General features: G+C 34.0%; 1 long non-coding RNA gene across 1 annotated transcript in view; it reads left to right on the top strand.

Annotated features, from left to right (window-relative positions):
- Positions 1–13,859, top strand: part of LOC150093763 (uncharacterized) — a 30,117-nt gene extending 16,258 nt beyond the window's left edge. Inside the window, exon 2 of the long non-coding RNA XR_016550318.1 lies at positions 13,169–13,859. This is a non-coding gene — a long non-coding RNA (uncharacterized LOC150093763). The remainder of the gene's footprint in view (positions 1–13,168) is intronic.
- The last annotated feature ends 5,705 nt before the right edge of the window (positions 13,860–19,564 follow it).

The following is a 19,564-nucleotide window of genomic DNA, read 5'->3' as shown; positions in this document are numbered from 1 at the left end:
TAATCATAATACATTCTTTAAGACTATTTTCTGGCTTATTAAAAAGATTTTTCTGTTTAGGTTTTGCATCTGCCAGGAGTACAATGATTGATAACGGGACTTCAAGATATTAATTACATTTACATTCCACCGAGGCCAATGGGGGGATCGTTAGAGGATCCACATAATTAAACCAAGGTCAAATCCTAACGAGTTAATACCTAATACAACTATAAGAGCAACAATGTGAACATAGAGATAGCTAATTTTATCTCGAACATGTAACAGAATTATATTATTTAGTGCAAATACTGCACTGTATTATTAGTACGGTTCCATTCTACATATTTTATAAGATTCGATTAATAACAGTGTATAATTATATCCATTTCTAACATAATAACTTTAAAAATGTTTTCTATTGTTAGTATTTTATTATTTATTTATTACTTTGTTGTTTGTTCATTAAGTATAGTAATGTCCCAATGCGAATCAGGAGACATATACGAAATAGTACATAAAAAAGGACGATCCAATACGATTTTTAAAAATGACCTCTTTTTGTATATTCTCTCAGAATAAGCTGTCGCTAGTATCAAAAATTCAATATTATGAACAGTCACACCTCCATCCATTATTTCGGTATATGTAGGCGAGGGGACTAGATTTGACCTCCAGTTTCATGACCTGTGATATAGGCACAGCATATATTTTCTGCCTCAAATAATTGTGTTCCAAAATTTTCCCTTCTACATTAAGACGTTTCGCTTATATATTAAATATATTATATTAATTTTGAAACAGGACCTTAAGCACTACTGTTCTAAGTGAAGTTTAACCCAAATAAATATCCACAGACGAGCGATACGTGTGACATGCTGGACAAGCGATTCTAGGAATAGTGAGCCAAGTGTGCTTATTGTTTTGTGTATAACAAAAGGAAGGTAGAATGTAGGAAGGTAGCCAAATCACACGAATTAGTAAAAACACCATATCGTGATAATGCAATGGACTGTGCAAAAGTTTTCGACCGTTTCCATCCTTCAAGAAATACGACAAAATTAGTGGAAAGCGATGCGAACAGAACACATTTCATCTGTTAGAAAAGAAAATGTTGGACATAGGCAATTTTTTTTTTTTTTTTTTTTTTTGCACACTCGGCTTTAATGGACAGTGTTCCACGTGACTTCTCCCTCCCTCCACACACACACACACACACACTTGAAGAGCAAAATATTTCTCGTCACATAGCTATTATAATATGAGTTGAAGCAGAGATAATGAAAATCCAGTACCAAGAATGCTTACTTCTAGAGCAGTAGTTTTAATAGTGTGGGTTTAGCTAATTGTTTTAACAAAAAGAAGCAATCCCATTTCATTTGCAACGCCAATTACACGAGAATACAATCGATCTTCTATTAATTCGTATTTTTAAAACTTGAAATTTTTGAAATATTTTCTTGTAATGAATAAACATGTAAAGAACTTAGATATGGGTTTGGGGATCCAAGAATTGAAAAAAAATCATAATTAGTATTAGCATCCCAAAGGTTTATCATACGTATTCGTATTAGAATATAGCTGACTTCCCTTCTGTTTTATCATGTCGAAAATGCTGTTTCTCATGTAAACAAATATTTTGTACCTTCGATGGGAAACGACTTCGCAGAATGGAAAATGGAACACCTAGTTTAGACTACATCATTTTGATTAACTGACGATGCGAACAGAATTATAATAATGATGTGGGAATCTTATGTGCTTTCATGGTCAATCGTCTTCTTAAAATCCAACATATGGAAAGAGAAATCAAGAAGGCATAACGCTCTTTCCCTTTCCAATCGTAAAGGAGGCTCAAGTAGCCATATTACTATATATGAAATACTTTGCCTTGTCCACCACGAACAAAAAAAAAATTGCTTTAGTTGGACGGATCTTTTACTTTTGATACCCGAACGATTCAGGGCAGCCTTCCATAAGAATTTCAATCAAGTCTCTATTGAAAGTATGACAAAAGCACGTGCGTTCCTGCTTGCTTAATGTGCAGAATAATTAAAGAGGAGGCGGGAGGACACCGACAGAAAAAAAAAAAAAAAACTCGTGCACAAACCAAGAGATGTATATCTAGAAAGGCCACTGGGGACTATCTCAATGAACTCGTTGCAGTAAAGAGGGAGAAGGGAACTGCACGACTAATGGCCACTAGCAACACCCCCTCTAAGATGTCGTTTGCTTCCTTTCATCTCAACAGCCCACTTGTGTGTATATATAGAAAAAACTTCTGTCCATCATCCATAGGTGTATTTGGTATCAACCAAGGAAGGATGTCACTTCTAAAGGGCCCCGAGTCTTTTTTTTATTCCTTTCTTAACTTCCCTTCTGTACTCTCGTTCACTAGCTTGCTTGCCCCACCTTACCCACCCCTTCGCCGTTTAAATATTTCCTGTTGAGAGAGAACTATGAAAGGAAACTTTCTCTTCTTTGAAAGAAGAGAACAGGTTCTTTGTTAAACAAAAACCTTTCAGTAAGTTGTCCGAGAATTTAAGAAAAGATCGGCATAATTTACATCTCAATCCCTTTACTGAAGAAATCTTACAATCCCCCTTAGCTTGACCATGCAAAACTAACTAAAGATTGGTTAGTAATTATATATAGACAGATCTCAAGTAACGTGAAATTCAGTCATTTGTTTTTACATTCTGGATGAGTTCATTGCTGGTTTGTCGAGATTAAAAATTGAACTTCATACACAATGAATTATCTTCGTCCCTTGCATCAAAGATATTGCTATTAAAAAAAAAATTAAAAAAAACAGCGGCTCATTCACATTTCTGTTTTCAGCGCAGAATATTCGCTAGTGGATATCGCAAAAAAATGATTTCAATGACATCCAATTTCTTCAGCAAAAAATTTTACTCCAATTTACTCTTACAACTTTCAATGTTATCTTCACAAGAAAACGTGACATTTTCTTTTCTTTCGGAATATCAAAGAAGAGATCAGTAAGATGAAGAGAAGAGGTAATTATTGAAAAAAGAAGAGGAAGGAGAAGAAAAGATTATTAGGCTTAGTGGACTATATTAATAACAGAATATGAAATTTGAAACAAACAATTTTTGTTAGATTTTTTTACCTAATTGAAAATGACAAATATATGTTACTTTAATGAAATAATAAGATAATTAGTTTCTTAGTGAGATAAATATTTATAATTCGGAGCTTTTACTACAATTAAATTAACGCAATTGAAAAGTTCGGTATTCGCATGAAATTGGTAATTATAAAACCCAATCTTCATTAAGTAAAAATCGAGGTCTAAACGAATACGATTAATTAAAAAAAAGGTTTGGACTGTCTTTTTTTAAAGTTCGCTTGATCGTAAAGTATAATCATTATAAGAAATTATCAATAAAACAATCCGAAACTAAATTTTAACTACAAAGACTGTTTGCTTAAATGAATTTGTTTTAATTTGTTTAAATATAAAAAAAACAAAAAAACTATAGCATGTTAGTGCTATAGTTTTTTTGTTTTCGAGCACACTTGACAGGCTGTGTGCTCTAAAAATTTGCCAAGTATCACCTCAGCGCAAAATAGCATCATTCAGATAAGTAATAATTTATTTCACGAATAATTATATTATAAATAAATATTCCAGACTCACTTAATTTAAGAAAATTACTACTACTTCCCATACAGTTTTATGAAACTTCATTATGTGGAACCTGGCAAAAAGCAGCAAAGTTCAGCAATTAATTTGAAGTAATTTTGTCAAAACTAATCAGCACGTTTTGCTGAACATCATGCTACATGCTTATATATATATATATATATATATATGTATATTTAAGCCTTCCTGGCACCCTACAATAAACTTGTATAAGTCAAATAGCGAAAGTGATACTACAAAGGGATACTATGCAGCAATGGTTAGCTTTATGCAATATAGAGGAATACCATTTTATGTATAAAAGGTATTCCGTATTACCTGATGTTCCTGTACTCATCTGATCGTAATTCGTAGAAATGGCATATAAAAAAACAAAACAATTTTATTTATTTATTTTTCGAGAAGATTGAACTGAGTCGAGAATAAAGGTCGCTTGAACTAGCGTCTTGGTATGGGGATGTTTCACGGATTTGCTTACGTCCTAAGTCAATTAGTCGGAAATGGCTGAAGTAACGAAGACCATGAGACCAGTACATGTCTAACTTGTAGAATGAAAAATTCCACTACCTCTGCATAAGACTGGCTAACTCAGCTTCAACTGAAAAGTCCTTGCGTCCTAGACGGGATTCGCACCAAGTCTTTCCAAGCTTTCCGTGCCGTTTTGGCTATTGCACTGTAGCTACCTCCGATGGAATTCTGAGTGTTGTCAATGCTTATCTACACATTCTAAACACTTCAGTTTGAACAGAACTCTTATCTATGTAAAGTACTCGTCATAATATTCTCTTACTGTAACCCTTCATCATAAGGCTATACGGCTGGCGTATTATGTCTGTTAAATACGTTTGCTCTTCTGGCTAAGTTTGCCTGTTTTTGGGATGAAAAACTCGAGTTTTTGAAAAGAAAAAGAAGTCCATCTGAGTTCAAATCCCGTCTTACATCCAAGACAGGATTTGAACTCATGTCTTTCCCTCCAAGGGGGATGCTGAGAATCAACTCCAGAATCTCAGTGATACCGACCTACTGAGATGATTCTCAACGATATAGTTAACTGGAATTTGAATTTTTTAAAACTTCCCTTTCGTGATGTACCTATGAGGAAACAACTGGTTTAAAATTATTTCTTTCGGTAAGCTGCAAGCCAATTAATATTAATTCTTATCATTTCCAAGAATTATAATAATCAGAACACTGAGTAACTTTAATGATGAATTATCCAATCAGTAAAAATTAATTGATTCACCATAATTGAAAGATTATTTAACCTGTTGATGAACGAACACTACAAGAGAATATTGTGGAATTAAAGCTTCATGGTATTGACACAGAAACGGCTAACTGAAGTTTCGGTCATATTATATTTCAAAGTTAACAGAATTGATCCTGAAGACGTTTCTTTGCCTTGTGTGAGACAACCGCCCCATTTATTGGAAGCCTGAAATGATTCGAAAAAGTATCATGTTTACTGAAAAGAGAGCCAAAGGCTTCACTTCAGCGATGCAAAATTATTCAAATTAAGTGGATATTGAATTCAACATTATTTCAAAGCTGAATAGAGAAACTACAAGAGTTTCATGCCGAATATATAGAAACTATAAAAGTTTCGGCGGATCCAAGCAAAAACATGAAGACATACACAGTATTTCCGGAGAAAGGAGTTATGAAGGTTAATAAGTGCAAATGAGTTGATAAAAATATATATTCCCATGCCATGAATGGAACCGGGGCCTCGTGGGTGAAAGCCAGGTATCCTAGCTACTAGGCCACATGGGAGATACTTTGGTCCCCTGAAACTTTTATAATTTCTATATTCGATATGAAACTCTTGTAGTTTCTCTATTCGGCTTTGAAATAATGTTGGATTCAATATCCACTTAATTTGTATCATGTTTAATCTCTAGAGCAGGATTTTTCTGAAAATGCAATATTAAAGGTAGCATTCAAACCGATCCATAAAGAATTCATTTCTGCTCACCTAAACTTCATTTAAGTTTAGGCATGGAGGTGTTAACTGCCATGTTTCTGAATGTATTCGAATTGTTTTAATTGTTATCATGTAATGAAGTTGGTTATAATGTAACTAACAGTTATTGACATCATGATAGGAGGATTACTTTCCTGTTTTGTAAGAGGGTGGGGGAGGAGAAGAAGATCGGAAATGTTGCTCTTAATACCAGCTTCATTAAATTTCAAAGCACATTTCAGTCTCTTGAAAATTCCTCTCAGCGTAGAATACTGTACAAATTGCGCACTAATCCTGTTGCAATTTATAAAACTTATGTAGATTCCATATGATTTACAAAATATTCAAAAAAAAAAAAAAAAAAAAAAGGGCAAGAACCAAGAATTATTTCATTTCGCCCGGGAGGTTTGTCAGCATCATTCACGAAGATGAAAGGAATTATTGAAATTATACATGTCATGTAAGTCATCACCAACAATCTTGATGAGCGATGAATACAACTTCTAAATCCCTACTACAGTTGACTACCAGTATCATTAACACGAAACGTAAAAAAATAAATAAACAAAAATAAAGCTGCAGGAAAAAGAGGAATCCTTGAAACGGCCTAGAGCATTTTCGTAATGACCTCACACCGAGAATTCGCTACAACTTGACGGATTTAAACAGATATCATTAAGAGACTGGTGAACGGTAGCGAGAAATCCAAGTGTTCGCTATTTCGTCGAAAGTTCGGAAATGTACCAAAATCAGCGTCTCTTGTGATAATTTCAATTCGGGTCAAAACCTCCTCTTCCATTTCAAGTTTTCATGGAACCCCGTATTAGAATCATTTGACCTACAATTCTCGGCAAAAACCTTTATTACTTTGCTAGCCATGAGCTCCTAAATGTGCGCTTTCTTCCGAATATCCCGCCCATAGGAACACCATTCATACGGCAGCCACACTGGGAAAGTCGGCTGAAAAAGCGAATGGCCTACTTTTATGTTCGGATTATTTTGTTTGTTACATGTCTTAGGGGGATCAAAGGTAAGCTATTTGTCCAGCTTTTGTCAGCTTGTCCATCTTTACTAACACGACATGTCAGAAAGTTCTCACCGCCATTCTGCACGCGACTATGTAGCTATTTAATAATCTACGTAAGTTACCTCATCTTCTTAAACTAGACTCCAACGAGATAAGTCAATAGAATAGGTTACACTCTAGCAGTTACAGATCATTTTGCTTTTCCATTAATATAGATTCTGCATTTTGTTTTTAACAAATATTCAACTTGAGTATAATTTTCACCTGCTGTTTTTGTTTTAATTCCGGAGTTGAGTTAGTATGCTTGAAACTGTGACTATGGGATTAGTTTTTCCTCTCGCAAACATAAAACCAACCTGGAACACGTTTGGTAGTGGTTGCATTTACATTCAAGAATAAATATGAATTCGAGTAAATGTTCATGCCGTTACCACCCTAGACTTATGTTCTTGAAGCTCTATATAACTATACGTAGGAAGAGGAGCTCTATGGAAATCTGAATGCAGTCTTATTGAAATCTTAGCACTGTGTGATTATTTTAAAGGGAAAACATTATCATATTACATTTGCATCAATAAATACAGACAGTTAAAATAAAATTTCCATGAAAATCTCGACATTAGTGCTCTGACGTGTTTTTGAGATCATTAAAAAAATAATTTAGTGTGAGCGTTTTGAATAGGATGAAGTTAATTGCAATGAGAAAAGCAAATAAGTTTGACGAAGTTGAAGCGCTTTTTTTTTCCCTTTTAATAACAGATCCCGGTAGCCGGATCTGTCATCAATTTTGGTACATTTCTGGTGGCATGTCAGCACTGCCAACTTCGTATTTACGGTCCTATCCAATATTACCATTGGATTACCAATAGTTCCATTGGATATTGCATCAAATACTTTCTGCAGATCTAAAAGAAATCGGCTAATGGTAGTTTGCGATTATCTGAGGTTTTGCAGTTCAGCAAAGCATGTTTAGTAATTAAATTTTGTCTGAATTCAAAAATGATTTGAAAATAGTTTTTTTCCTTATTTATGAAATTAATGAAATTCCTCGCTAAAGGTCATTAATTTTTATAAATCGGTATTAATACAGTCAATAATTTCATGATAGTAGTATTCATTTTTTTGCTTTTTTATTAAATTTCTATAATACTTGCAGCTATACTCGTAATATTATACGGACATATTTTAAACTTCTTATGAATTTCATTTCTAAGTTTGTATGTAGTGTGTTATTTCTAAAGTAATACAAGATACAAATTTTTTTAATTGATGACTCTTTGTATACATTTAGTTGTGTTTTGTTTTTTTTTTCATTATATAATATTTCAATAAATTTGTAGTACGAATTAATGTTAGCTTCTTTTCTTTATCAGTTCCCAAGAGACAATGTTTAGTTTATGTTTCAACCTTCTGTAGTCAATCATAGAATAATTCATATTCTCTCATTTTAATGCCCGTTGGAATACTTAATACCCATTTAATACCTACCTATTAGAAAATGATTCGTATAAGTTATTTTAGACCTGTGCTTGGATTTCGTATTTACTTACAGTTCTAGCAAGTGTTCGAAAATATCCCTCCCAATTCTTCTAAATCATTGCATATTGAATAATCATGAAAAGTAGCGCCACAGATATCGAAATTCTCTTCAGTCATCATTGTTAGAGTCAGTTTTATCTCGCCTGTTGTTTCCTAACGGTTAAGAGTTCCTCAGCGTCTTTGATCTGCATTTATTGACAGTATCTTCTCATCAAAAATTTGCCATCTTTGATCTAGATATATTTGCAATGTAGTTCTTGATTACATTGGCTGTAAACAGTAAATGTTTCAGATTTCCAGTTAGATGCTCATTCGAAAATATTTTGCTATTTGAAATCTTCACAGATATTCGCATATGTGAATTCCACCATCGAAAGATTATAAACCTATTGCACATTATTTAGTAGCAGTACCGAGTGATCTAAGGATTAAATACTCAGCCACTTCAGAACTCCAACCGAAATAATTTAAAATAAAATTTAATTATGTTTCTGTATATATGTAACCATTTGTATTTGCTTAAATTTCTAAACATAAAGAAAAACATCTAAAAAATCGGGGGGGGGGGGAATCGTCCCTTATGAAGCATATATTATGCCTACCGGAATTTACATTCCTGGATACCAGATGACAATATCACTTTATATACATTTAACAAATAAAATCATCTAAGCAGAAATGAACACCTACTACCCAATGAACTATAACTCAAAACCTATTTGTTTCCTTTACCATCTATTAATTTATTCGTCCATTTATAAATCTCTGAGCAGAAAATGGCTAAAATTTGGGAAACAGCATCGTGAGAATCTGTCCCTCTTTTTCCCCCTGTTACAGCACAAAACACACAGGAAATTTGGCCTACATCGCGCTCTCATACACGTGAATGGAGCAAACAGAATATGCACTCACTCACACACGTGAATAGAGCAAACAGAATATGCACTCGCTCACCCACCTGGTCGCGCGAGCACAGACTCCATCAGTTCTGTAAACAGGTAACCTCCAACAACTGTTGATAAAAGGTTTTCAAATATTGACTCGACTGTTGTAGAGGTCAAAAATAAAAAAAAGGGAAAGAAAATCGTTTTTTTTTAAAAAAAAAGTGTGTACAAAGGGTCCTCAATGCTTCTTTGTATGTGTGTGCGTGTCTGCGTGTGTTGTAATTTCTTTTAATCATTTTCATTTCAGATATTGTTCTATTCAATTATCATTATCGTTACAATGCATCTTTCAGTAGAGAAACAAATGGATCAGACAAATATCGGCATTTTACAATGCAAATATATTTTATTTGAATTTTCTCCTTAAAGTTTTGGCTTAAAAACATTCTCGCCATAAAATTCTCTTCAGAATGTTGATAGTCATTACATCATTTCGAAATTTTAATTTAATGGCTTTCAAAAGTTGAAGTTTCATGTCAAAAATAAGAAGTATTGTATTATAGACATTAATCAGGACAAATATTACCACTAAACTGTGATAAATATGCTGATTTGTCACTGTTTTATAGATACTGAACAACAGACAGTGCGCTGGACAACTGCAATAAGCATGTTTCCTAGAAACGTATGAACGACATCATGTTTGCTATCTTCACTCACTAGAGAGCGCTTCATGTCAACATCATTCAACATTCTGTACAACCTTGCCACTCTTCTATCGGCTCGTGCACGACGCGTGCCTTGATGACGCTAGCAGTAGCATATTTAATAGACGAAGCCTGTTTATGAATTTGTGGCGCGCGTCGACGAACGCTCACGTGTTATGTAGAAAATAAAGAAAAAAGAAATTTAGTTTTTCTGATAAACATGTGTTTCTACATCTTTCTAGCTAATAAAAGTATTCGAAACAGTTGCTGTTCTTCCCTTTGATAAAGCGTTGTAATTCCCTGTGCATCACACCGAGATGAATGTCAACAAAGTACCGACCTCAGAAATAAGCTTTATTTACAATATAACGCAAATTCCTTTTATAACCACACCCTTTCTTGTACATTTTATTCGTTACAAATGGTTAACAATTCAGGGTTATTTTATCACAACATTCAATAACCAGTTAGACTGCGTAAGGTTTGTTGAAGGTCATGAGTTGCTTACCGGACAGCACATGATCGCCAATATGAGGAATGGAATTGTGTGATTTTCTAACAATCTGTTTATCAGTAAGTTAAAAGTGATATTTCTTTCTAGAAACAAACGGTGTGTAAGCCATATACTATTACATATCTTCGTACCCTCAAGAAAATAAAAATCGATCCCTCATGCCTCTATAGCTCTTCTCTCCTGTCGTTTCCTTTGGCCTTTCTTTCCCCCCATCCCCCCAAGGTATAATTTCCCCCAGGCAAAAGCGTGCTGTTTGGCCCACCGACAACCCAAGTACGCGTGCCGCTCGCAAATTAACACACTGACTGACAGCGGCGAAGCCCTGTCCCCGAGTAGAGGTGGAGCTTAGTATTCATGAGGGGTCGCTTTTTAACGTCGGCGAAGCCGGTGTTCTTGCATTTGGCTACCAGTGTTGGACAGGTGAGAGACGTGTAAAAGTGGTCAAAAGGATCTAATTTTTCGGAGAGTACATCAGCCCTTAAAAAAAAGAAAAAAGAAAATTTAAAGAAAATGTCTTTGACTGTTGTTGGTTCTAACGCGGACAGAATGAGGAACGCCACTTGTTTCCTCCTCACCACAGCCACAGGAACTATCCCCACAGACACTGCACTGTCACAGACGATGGCCAAATTAGCTCCCAAACGTGTGCGTTCGGACTCGTCCATCACTGCCGGAAGTTCGGACATGTTACGATGCAAGCGACGGATCCACTTCGGCCACCTCACCTACAGCGTCCCACAGACTCAACCGGCTGCGGTGGCAAGAAGAAACGAGCGAGAGCGCAACCGCGTGCGCTTGGTGAACCTGGGCTTCGCTACCCTTCGACAGCACGTGCCCCATGGCGCCAAGAACAAGAAGATGAGCAAAGTTGAGACGCTGCGTTCTGCGGTAGACTATATCAAGCAGCTGCAGCAGTTGCTGGCAGAACACGATACCAGCGCCCTAGGGGAGACCAGCTCAGTCCACGGCGCAGAAGAAAACTGCTACACTCTACCTTCGGTTTCCGCGGCTAGCTATAGCGGCAACAACTTATCTTCAACCTCTGCGGGGTCAATTTCAGCATCCATTACTTCGCCGACGTGTTCCGGTGCTAGCTCGCCAACTCCTAGTGTTGTTTCCGATACCTCATCAACGTACGATTCTCTTAATCCAGATGACGATGATCTACTGGATTTTTCTTCGTGGTTTTCATAAACAAGTAAGTATTCTTCAGTATTATTTAACTGCTAATAACGAAATAGATACCAAATGAATTTTACAGTTTCAGCATTTATATCTAGGGAAAATAACCAAACAACTGTATATAAATGTATAAAATCTTTGCCTATCGATCATCATTTTGAACAAAGGATTGTATTGTGAAAAAATTATCGGAATCCTATTTCTTTACTCGATTCTTTTAGCATTCACGATTCTCTTATTATTTCTAGCTCAGAGCCGCCAGCCATTTAAAATAGGCTCGCTGGAGGTTCTTTCTACCTGTCGAGATGGTACACAATAGCGTCCTGACCGCACTTGTTTACCTTTGTCGCAGTTGCCAGGGCCATCCAAAAGCCCAGACGAGACTTTCTTTCGGGTTCTTTTTTGAAAGGAACTCCTTCCCTGCAACCCCCTCCCCTCTCCCCCGCCTTCTTCCTTGATCTTTTCTTCTCCTACCAGAATAGAATAAAAGCACGGAAATGTGTTGCACTACTGTCTCGCCTTATCCTCGGTAACCTATCCGGTAGAGTTAAATGCTCTCTCTCTCTCCCTCTCTCTCTCTCTCTCTCTGTGTGTGTGTACGCACGTGAACTTTTTTCCCCTCTCACATCTCTTTCTTTTACATATCTGCTTTACCTTATCTCTAACATTTTACTTATATAGTTTTCTATCTCGCTCATTTCATAAGTTGTATGTTTCTGTTTCTTTCTCTGTCTATCTGTCTCTCGGTCGTGGAAGGGTAAAGATACTCTTTTAATATCTATGTTTTGAAATAATCTCAACAATTCTGTACTCAACAGAGTATTTATAAAGAAAAACACAGCTCACCTTTTAATATTCAACAAATATACAACACGTGAAAGCATTAGCAAAATTCTAGCGTTGTGATTGTGACCCTTACAACTAAAATTATTGTTGTGTTGCTGTAGTTACCGATTTTCCTTGAAAAGAGAACATTCATTAATCTCGTAAAACAGGTATATGAGCATTAATAACTGTAGGAAAGATATTAGATATTGGCAGATCCATGACATGGGTCAGTTATTTCAAGGCTAAATGTCCTTCTACTGCTAAAAACAATAGAACGAATAATGTGTGTTTTATTACTTTCGTTAATGCTGCTTTTATAAGTGTAATTTCAGAAGCATAAAATTAAAGAAAAGGTAAAGAAATTATGGAAAAAAAAAGAGAGAAAAACTCAAACGTAGCACAGAAATAAAGTATACGAATAGAGACTCCGAATATTGAATATTGAAGATTTTTCCTTATCAGATATATTTGAGTTATTTGATATAAATCAGAGTTAAATTTATTTCTTTCATTTAGTAGATACTTTATCATATATTGTAAAGGCTATTAATTGGATAATCTCATCCAATAAGGTCTCATAAGTAAGATTTATAACACTAGTCTTGAAATACTGGAAAGTAATACTTCGAAAACTAATGCTTTATTTTAATGCTACTGTTATTTATTTTTTATTATGTTTTACATAAATAGTAAAAATATTTTAGGCTTCAATCAGTCTTAACATTTTTACTTATTAAAATACATTTTAACTTGTAAAACATAATATTTCTACAGAAGGCTGTTAAACTAAGCGCCTTACCAACAAAATGAAGTGTTAATATTTCCTTTGCCAGTCATTACCTAAAACCTGAATTTTTCCTCTTCTGTACTTTCAGGAATTGTCGTCAAATCTTCCATTAATGTACATGCCCCAATGGAGAAACGACCAATTTCCGAGGAGACCAGCTCCGCCAACTGTTTCACTGCGATCCGTCCCATCGCCCGAGGACAGGTAGAAAGATCGATCAAAGGAAATGCTGACAACGAAAGTGAGAGATAGAAAGAAAGAAAAAAAAATGGAATAGGGAAGTATGCACGACACCCGACAGCAGGATCTTCGCTTGGCGACCGTTTGGCCTATGAAACTAATGGCACGAAGTGTTTCCAAAAACGCCATTATCAGTCTCACATGAGAGAAACTTAGCGCTCTAGGTTACTTGTGTATTATAATGTATAGATAATCGACTGAAAAAAAAATCACTCGTCCACTGTTCGTCCTAGTACGTATTACTGTCAATATTATTTATAATTACACGATTGAGACGAATGTTATGTTTTTATGTGAATGTGATGCCTTTTTGTCTTGCACCATACCTGCCTTATGCATTGATCCTAGAATATACAAGCACAAGGCTGATCTTCCTATAAAGTGCCTGAACAACTGTCACTCTTATTATAAATGTATAAATTTATATAAGTATGACGATATATTTTTGATACAAAATTTATTCTCACTGTTTTTGAATTACTGTTTTTTCCTCTTGTTGTCTGAGCTGTTTGTTCTTAATAAAAAAAACATTCCAGTTTATATAAGACTATGTTTGTTTCAATCATACGATCATGACATATTTAAACTAGCCCAGAGACACACTCAAAAATAATGATCTGTACAAAGTATAAATAATCTAATGATAAATTACTTTGATATTAGTAAGACTCTAAACATTATCATACGGTAATAATAAACATCATTATTATTACCTTTATTTACTGATTAATCATTTTAATTTTACATATTAATTCTTACTGCTTATCTCTTCCTAAACTAACAAAACAAAACACTAATTAATAAAAAAAAATTAGATGCATAAACATTTGGGGAAAAATAGCAATGTATCAAGGGAGTATCATAAAAAAAAACTTAAAATAAGATTAGACATAAATCTTCCTATGATCGCACACACATACATAATAGATTCAGTGTGTGTGTGTGTGTGTGTGTGCGCGCGATCAATTCACACATGAACAGTTTGTTCCGAATGAAAGCTCGCTTAGCAAAACATAGTATATTCTCTGTACTGATCTAGCTTTTATTCTAGGTATCAGTTTTTTTTTTTTTTTTTTTTTTGAATTTTTTTAAATCTCTTAGTTCCCTTCATTATATTATGAAGTTCACACAGAAGTTTAGAAGTTGATCGTATTACAAAGTGTTACTTAAAAAGAAAAATACTTTATGAAAATTAATGAAAAGATTTCCTTTAAAATTAATTTTAAAATAAAATGGATTTATGATTTAGTTTAAGTAAGATTTTAAAAAAAAAAAAACATTTCACTCTCCAAGACCAATCACAGGTATTTTTAAATCGGGATTCATTCCTTGACCATTATAAATTCTTTCTTGTTTTCTTGACATATTTGGGACATATAGTCAAAAAAGAAAGAAAGAAAATTATAAGAATGAAAAAGTTGCTTTATTGCAATGCCGGCAATCGAAATGATAAAAAAAAGAAAACTAATTACAATAAATTTAAAAAAAAGCAGATATATATATATATAAGGTTGATCAAAATCATACTCGAATAATTTTTACAATTCTATACAAGTTTCACTGAGGCTGCATGAAACTATTTAGGGACAGAAGGATTATAGAGAACGGCGAATTAAAGCAGGCTCAGAAAAAAAAAAAAAAAACAGACTTCCTTCGAAAGAGGAGGAAATTTGATATGAAAAAGCGAAAGGTAAAATTTCGACGCTGCCCAGTCGATAAGAAATTGTTTACCCATTTGCTGTTTTCTTTCGTGGACGCAGAGCCAGAAATCTGCAACCCGGATATGCTTTGAAGAATTTGGAAAACATACCAAGAAAAAGCTTATTATAATTACTTATAATACTGGTTTGAATATCTCTATGCTGTATTCTGAAAATATACATAAAGGAAGGGTGGTCAAGAGAATAGAAGTAGAAAACATGGTGAGAAGGAAAAGTACTTAAGTCTGGCGAGACTGAAGTAGAATAGCAAATGGATAAAGATTGTTAGGCACGTATTCTAAGAGCATAAAGGCGGGTGAATGATAGAAATCCATTCGTTTGAATAATGCTTAAGGAATATTTGTTGAAACAATAGAAAAAACAAACTGAGTCGCTGAGACACGGATTGAATTTCATTTGAATTAATGAGACTGAAAAAGTCGTAAAACTGATAGTACATTACTAAAACTTATGGAGAATGCACTGAGCCAATAACTGTTCAAAAGTACAATAACTCTGGAGTAAAGAAATAGGAGAGAAAACTTATTTTGAATGTTGTGAAAGCTATAGATGAGATATATTGATATACCAAGAAATAAAGACGATTAAAATTATTCTCAATAGAGAAGTTTTATAATAATAGTAATAAAGGTGATAAGTTTTAAATTTATTTTTGAATGAATGTTTTTAAATGCCCATTATCCAGTTATTTATCTAATATATTACAGTATCGTTAACTTTATGGCTACATAAAATGGCTTACATGAAATGTAAAGTATTTCGTGTAGAGATACTGGTACTCACAAGATCACTGGTACTTAAATGGTACTCACAAGCTTCCTCATATAACACAATGACAACTATAGCTGATGATTAGAAAATGTGATTTTTTTTCTCTTTAAAACAATACCTCAGATATAATAACACTTTAGAAATAATCGCACCTTATACTGAGATACAATAGTTTTATGCACTTAATCCATATACTCAAAGAAAAAAGTAATGACTAATTTTTATCAGCATTTGATCTTTAAAAAAAATGCAATTCCGATCGTATTTGGTGCCATATTTCATTTGATTATTGAGTTCAGAGTGACTGCATTAATTCAGTTAATTTTTCGTGATCTCTGTTGCTGCTAGAGTTTAGGATTCGATAGTGGTTGCAATTCTACATAAATAAAATATAAGAGTTCGAAGAAAATTAGAAGCTATGCTATCTCTCTCTCTCTCTCTCTCTCTCTCTCTGGTTTGTTTTGCTTCGATGGATATAAAGCATAGAAATCATCCAGACAAACACTACTATATTATATTTAGGCTATCACCTGTGAAATCAGAGTACGTTCCTCCAATATAACTGCTAAAGGTGATTATTTGGAAAGATTTCACTAGTGATGTTGATTAGTTTGTAGCAAAACGACTGAGATATGATATGATGTATGCGGTTGCAACTGCATTCTTCGTTCAGTTCTTAAAATAAGATTGCTACCAATTTTCAACTACTCTGCTCTGGAAGAGGAATAATCCCTATTTAATTCCGCCCTGTTAAACTGTCTCACAGTGTTACGTCAAAAAAAAAAAAAAAACTTTTTTAGCGATAGAAGTAATTACGTAATTAATTAACAAACACTCGGTGGTCGCCTTTAGGTGAAATAGCTTAGGAAATAGTTTACAGTTTGATCTAACTGTTTAAAAAATATTAAAAAGTTACAGCAGCACTTTCGCATTGTGACTTGTAATCTTTCAGATCAAAATTAATTTGCGGAATATCAAAAAGAATAGAAATAAAAACATTCATTGGAGCTGGATGTAATCCTATTTGTAAAAAGGCAGAGAAAATTGTTCGTTTTAATACCTGATTTTTCCAAAAAAAAAAAAAAAAATGTTTACATTTGTTAAAATTTAGTGACTCCTCAAATTTAAAGAAAAGATATCAATGGCCAGGTACAGAAATAGATATAGTTATTGCTCTTTATATCCTCTCTCTCTCTTCTATCATCCAAGTTACAGTCACAAATCCAGCTTTCTTTGTTCGAAATTTGGCAATCCTACTAGTTATCTATGATATCAGAAATCTTCCACACAACTTTTAGGAGTATCAACAATAATTTTGCAACTGCTCTCAGCACTAATTACTAAAGAATGACATCCTTAGAACAGATCAAGAGAAACGTTTATGGCGAGGGGAAAAAAAAAATAAATAAAAGAATTCTTCACTCTATTATCTGGAGAATACTAAGAACGATAGATTAATATTTTTTTAATTAAAATAACTATTAAAACGTGTAGGAGATAGGATAATCTTAAAATCTTGTAGTGTAGGGAGAAAAGTGCAAATGTGAGGGCATTTTTAAGCGGTCTTTACAGAGGAAGTTGATTGCAAAGATTCATTAAGATTTTCCTCCCTTAATCAGACTAATGGATTTTCATGAAATTCTGCATAAGCGGTTCTTATTATAATTTAATTCTATTTAAAAAATGAACAACTTGCTCTATAATTTTTGATAAGTTTGGTAAGTTTTTGTGTCATTTTATTCGCGTACTATGTTTAGAATTTATTGATTGTAACTTATCAATCGTTCAAAAAAAGGAAACCAAAAAACTTTTTTAAACCGTTTCAAGTTGGCCTGGATTACTGAGCTGTCAAACGCTTTTCTAGTGTACTTTTCTTATTTAGCTGCGGGTGACTGTTCCGAGAGCGTGTATTTCATGTTGTAAAGAATCAAGAGAGTTTTATACTTAAAATGAATCTACAAGACTTTCCGAAATATAGTATACTTTGTATTTCATTCACATCAATATTATATGTTCTTCTATACAATATAGTAAAGACTCCGCCAAAAATTCGATGTATTCCATTTACGGAGTATGCTTTTCCTTCCTGTTAACTCCAAGAAAAGTCGAAGTTAAACTGATCAAAACAAAGAAAACATCGAATGAAAAGTTAGACCATTAGTGAGATAAATGTGCTGCACGGTTAGTTTCTATTTTGGGCAACACCGGCCAGGAGTCGGTTGCTGTTGTCTGCGGTAGGAAACCCTCTGTCAAAGACTAGAGGTCACGACCTCCAATGCATGCAGTCTGTTCCTTGTAGGGTCAACGACTGGTCAATTGTTCGCACAGCCGTCCCAACTCTACATATAGCACAAAACTGTTTAGTCCAGAAAACCACAACTGTTTGTCGAGATCATTGTCGTTGTCAAAAACGTCTTTTCTCTTCGAAAACGGCACGCGCGGTCCTATTCCACCAGAATGGAATGGTGTGTGTGTGTGTGTGTCGGGGGGGGGGGGGGGTAGAAACAAATAAAATCATCTGAACACCTCCATTAGAACAGTCTCCAACCAGCATTTGATTTTAGGACGCAAACCATCGTATTTCTTTGTAGAAACTTGCCCACATGACAGCTTTCTAACTATACAGCCTATACTATAACAGCCTGAGGTATTATATAGCGGTTTGTTTAGTTATTACAGTAATCACATCTCGTTGAAATAATAATAGCAACAACAAGGTTGGATTGGTTTCGGTTTTACTGACGCACGACTACCAATGGTAGTCGGTGAGATAATGCCCTCAATTTATATGATCTTCCGTACGTATTCAAAGTCACGCTGTGGAGGGAAGGTTTTGTATGTTTATTCAGTAAAAATAAAATAATAAAAATAAATGTATAATATATTACAAATAAAAATGCTGATCTCTATTTTGAAATTAACATTTTACATTAGCGACTTTACTTATCCATTTATCAAACTTAAAAGTGCATGCTGCATAAAAACCATTAAATTTGTACGTCTTACAACCAACGCTAAAGAAATTCAAACTTCATTTTATGAGCATGTTCTCCATCTTATAAGTTTCATAACTAAATTTCCTTCCTTAAACATTCACAATGTTTTTATAGTATGAAGATTATTATTGTTATACTGAATTATACTGTAGTGCATAATGTTATGGTGTATTTCATTAAAATAGGATCAGAAGATGCAAAAGAAAGTAAATTCAGCGCAAAATCTGTCACAAAGTTTTTTATTGTTATTGTTTTTCTTTTTAATTCAACAAACATGCATTTACGTCATTAAGCATACCATCACTGCTTTGTGTTTTTAATCAGTAAACACACATTAGTAACTGCTAACCCTGGTTTAGATCACACTCGCAAAATCAAAACTACTTCCTAATAATTTCAACCAACGTTAATACGGTACTATTAATTGTAACAATATCATCTTAACATCGAAGTATATCATCACTAAATTAATATTATGATAGGTTTTTTAACATGTGCAAACATACTGTTTGGTTGAACGACCTGAAGAAAACGATCGTATTATGCTAATATCGGGAGAAAAAAAAGTAATGTACGTAATTAATGGTGCTATTTTACTTACATTTCCTGACAACTTGACAACTGTTCCAATATTTAGCATAAATGCCAAAGTTGTAATGCATATCACTGTAGTCAAACTTCATCTTTCATCTATACTTCTAAAATCAAATTTATTCAACCTCATCAAACAAAATCTTTGTTATGTAATCTTTTTGC

Source organism: Typopeltis vanoorti, chromosome 23 (assembly GCF_054136105.1).
Source record: "Typopeltis vanoorti isolate ZY-2024b chromosome 23, IOZ_Tvanoo_1.0, whole genome shotgun sequence".
NCBI lineage: Eukaryota > Metazoa > Arthropoda > Arachnida > Uropygi > Thelyphonidae > Typopeltis > Typopeltis vanoorti.
The sequence above is the reverse complement of the archived record's forward strand: the minus strand, read 5'-3'. Positions and strand labels throughout refer to the sequence as shown.